The 3,735-nt window shown below is 49.4% G+C and overlaps 2 protein-coding genes across 3 annotated transcripts in view; one reads left to right on the plus strand and one right to left on the minus strand.

The window, feature by feature from the left end:
* The window catches only part of TRAK2 (trafficking kinesin protein 2), a 63,585-nt gene extending 60,431 nt beyond the window's left edge, over positions 1-3,154 (minus strand). For both annotated transcript variants that reach the window (XM_045294612.1, XM_045294608.1), the window contains exon 1: positions 3,007-3,154. The gene's annotated coding sequence lies outside the window, so the exon portion shown is untranslated. The remainder of the gene's footprint in view (positions 1-3,006) is intronic.
* Positions 3,155-3,499: 345 nt separating this feature from the next.
* The window catches only part of STRADB (STE20 related adaptor beta), a 21,249-nt gene continuing 21,013 nt past the window's right edge, over positions 3,500-3,735 (plus strand). The window contains exon 1 of the mRNA XM_045296638.1: positions 3,500-3,651. The gene's annotated coding sequence lies outside the window, so the exon portion shown is untranslated. The remainder of the gene's footprint in view (positions 3,652-3,735) is intronic.

The raw sequence follows: 3,735 nt of genomic DNA on the forward strand, positions 1-3,735 counted from the left end.
TTTCATTATACTGGGGAACTCTTTAGTTAGCTTCCTGTGGCAACAGTCACCTCATTAGACTCCTTGTCGCCAGAATCTTTTTATTTGATCCTCTACAAGGTTCAAAGAGTAAATGCTTCACTACTACTACCACCACCACCACCACCACCGCCGCAGCCACCGCTGCTAGAAAGCCCCACAGGCTCATCTCTTGTAGGATAAAACAAAAAGCATCCTCGTGTGGCCACAGCAGAGCCTCTAGCTTCATCTCTCAAAACTTCCTTTCATCCCCTTAGCAGGAAACTTGGCCACACTTCCAAGTCTCTTTGTATGTCATTGCACTTGGCTCGAGCATCATCCCACTCTTCTGTGCCCAGGCTAATTCTCATTTATTTTGCCAAGACTGACCCAGTCCCACTCTCATGTCAGTGCCATTCTCTATGCTACCTGGCACCCTCGTACACAGTGGTCACACTACTCAACACACTATCACGATTGTCGCTGTCTTGATTCAGACCATAGAGACATTATCACCAGCACCGAGCACCGTGCCAAGCCCACACCAGTTGCCACCAAGCAGATTATAATTCGTGTGAATCTCATGTGCGTCATAGAACTTGGCTCCATAGGGCTTTCAAGGGCTGATTTTATAAGTAGATCACCAGGGCTTTCTTTCAGTGTGCTTATCAGTGGATTCAAGCTACAAATCCTGGGTTGCAGCAGTGCAGAAGACAAGCACAAGTTCAAATCCTAGCTTCACCACTTAGCTATCATTGACTTATGAGTTTCCACTCTAACATATTTGTAAAGATAAATGACCTAATTATATAAAAATCATTGTGGGTTTGGTACACAGTAAACGTTTAATAAATACACTTAAGTTTCTGAGATCGCCTAGATTTGAAACCCAGCTCTATTGCTCATCAGCTGAGTGACCGTGGGTTTGTTGACTTATTCTCTTTGCCTCAGTTGACTATCTGAAAAAAGACCTCACAGTAACTGTAAGGCCACGAGGGCTCCTTGCAGTACTGCCAGGATAAATTAATATAGGTGACACATTTAGATGGGCATCTAACACACAGTGGGTATTATGTGCCCACTGCCATTGAGTGCATTCTGACTCATAAGGTTTCTGAGACTATAAATTTTATGGGAACAGACAGCCCTATCTTTCTCACCCAGAGTAGCTATTGGGTTTGAACCACCATCTTTGCAATTAACAGCCCAATGCCTAACTCATAGTGCCACCAGGGCTCTTTAAATATTATCTTCATGTTTACTGTATTCTAGAGCATTCAAGATCTGAAAATATGACTGTGAACCATAATAATTTAGTTCCTTCAATTACTGAGCCATTTGAGGATAATTTTATGCTTCAGATTTTTGACTAATGAAGATAATCAAAGAGGTTCAAAAACTGATACACCTAAGATAGGCAGAACTGAAACATGTTACCATGTCTCACATCCATGCTTTACATTTTGGGTACTGAAACGATTTTTTTAAACCCTTTGTTGATTACAAATGCAGAGGAGACTAAGATGCTTTGGCACATGTTTTTCAACTGCAGAATCACAAAAGCTTAGAAGGGAAAAGGACCTTGGAGATAAGAGCCCAATACCTTAATGTAAGTAAACTGACGTGGGTTTGGATGGGCTTTAAGGTTGCAATGAGCAGCTCTATTGGAAAGAGAACTGTAAGCGGAGAACTTGTTCAAAAGCATGAAAGCAGGGGTTTGCAGCTTTTCTAGGAGCCTATGGTATGTTAGGACCAGTATTAGGAGACACCGCTTGAAAAGGCTTAATGCCAGCTAACTACTTTTTAACTCTTCAACCCCTAACAAGTTACCGGACTTGCAGCTTTGAAGCAAAGCAGATGCAGATTGGAATCACCGTTTGGTTATACTAGTGAAACATTTGAGTCTCAGATGAGCACAGCGGGTTGTTAATAGACAATGTGAGCTAATGTTTGCGGAGTTCATAATCGGGGTGCCCGACTGATTGAAATATCCATGTGCTAGTTCTTTATAATCACTTCCATTGTACAACTAGACAACATACCTAAGATAATAAAGCAGTGCCTTTCGCATATTATGCGCTTGCTGAATTGCTGAACGTTACTTAATTTTAAAAATAGAAAACATGAATAACTGCTGAGATGATAGTGTCTTCATCCCTGCCCTTCCTCACTACCAAATGTCCTTCACAACCTGTTTTGAAGTGTCACGTCACCACGATTAAAGTGCTATTTGAAGATCACTCAGACTTCCAAACCAACAGCAAGGATTTGGGGTTGGGAAAACATTTACTAAAATGAATGAAAACAGGCAACAACAACAACAACAAAACCCCTGGAGGGTCCATTTCATTTTGTTCCTATAGTGAACTGTAGTTTGATTTTACATCCAATTTGCCCAGCACGGGTACAGTAGGTATAAGGAAAAGGTGTGCAGGCAAGTGACAAAGTTCAGCTTTATTATTATGACCCGGAATCTTTCAAGTGTTTGGGAGATTATCTTTCTTGCGGGTAGTGACAAGAACGCCTGCCAACATGCATTATTTCCGCTCGAAACTAGTCAGTCGGTTTTGTTTTTAAACGGTGGGTCATAGTTGGCATAGAATTAACTTCAAGAAAAGCTCAACTCGACCCCACACAGGAAGATTCTTTTCAGTGCCCTCTCTCCTCACTCACATCACAGATGGCGACCGAGGTTTACGGCTTAAAGTCCAGACACCGTACCGCTCACGGCTGGGGCCCCAGATGGATGCTGTCTGGCGGCAGATGGGCGGGTGCCAGTCCTCCAAGGAGAAGCTGGGTAAGCCGGCGGCCACAGGTCAGCGGCCATCATTCCCACCCACTCTTGGGAAACGAGCCACGTCCCCAGTGCGGGGCAAGGAAGGACTCGGAATGCCTCCATCTCCGCTCGTGACCTCCGAGGGACAGAGGGATGCGGGACGAGGAGACTGCTCCGCCGTCAGGGGAGGTTGGCAAGGGCGAGTCGCCAGCGTGTGCTGGGAGGTTACTCACCAGAAGGAGCGCAGTCTTCCGATCTCTGCCCGCGGTCCCTCAGCAAGTTTCTAAAGCGGCGGCAGCTTGAGGGCAGCAGCCGAAGCTGCTGAAGCTGCCGCCGCGGCCAGTAACCGACAGGGCGCGGCAGAGTCTGGCGGGCGACTTCACAGCATCATCACTCGGCGACTTCGGCGCTGCAGTAACGCCCCGTCAATTTAAGTCTCTCCGCAATAGGCGGGCGCGAGTGGGAACCTGCTCTCCCAGCAGCCTCCACGGTGCAAGCGCAGGACCCGCTGGGAATTGTAGTCTCTTGTCCGCCCCGCCCCCGTGGCCCCGGGTAGTTTCGCGTCTGCCCCGCCCCCCGCTCAAGGGCCCCGCCCCTTCGTGGCCCAGCTCCGTGACTGGAGGCGGGGCGGGGCGGGGCGCACACCCGGGGCCGGGGTGGGGCGAGTCCCGTCCCCGCGGGTTGCCTGGGGTTTGGGGCAGAATTCCAGGCCGACGGCCCCTGTCGTGGTCGTACCCCACGGCGGCTCACGACGCTCGCTGGGAGCGGGCCTCGGGCCCTTTCCCGGTCCCTCCAAGGCCCGGGATCCTGGATTACCGGGGTCCCGCGTCCACCCCGAGCCCGCCAGAGGAGAATCGCTGACCGTGGTCGCCTCCAGGGTAACGAAGGGAGGCCGGTCCGGGGAGGGGGAGATCTGGGCTGGACTGGGACCCCCGGAGCCCGGCTCGGTCAGCACGCGCTCC

Source organism: Echinops telfairi, unplaced genomic scaffold, assembly GCF_000313985.2.
Source record: "Echinops telfairi isolate 266 unplaced genomic scaffold, ASM31398v2 ScPeMD7_3;HRSCAF=10, whole genome shotgun sequence".
NCBI classification, from domain to species: Eukaryota; Metazoa; Chordata; class Mammalia; order Afrosoricida; family Tenrecidae; genus Echinops; species Echinops telfairi.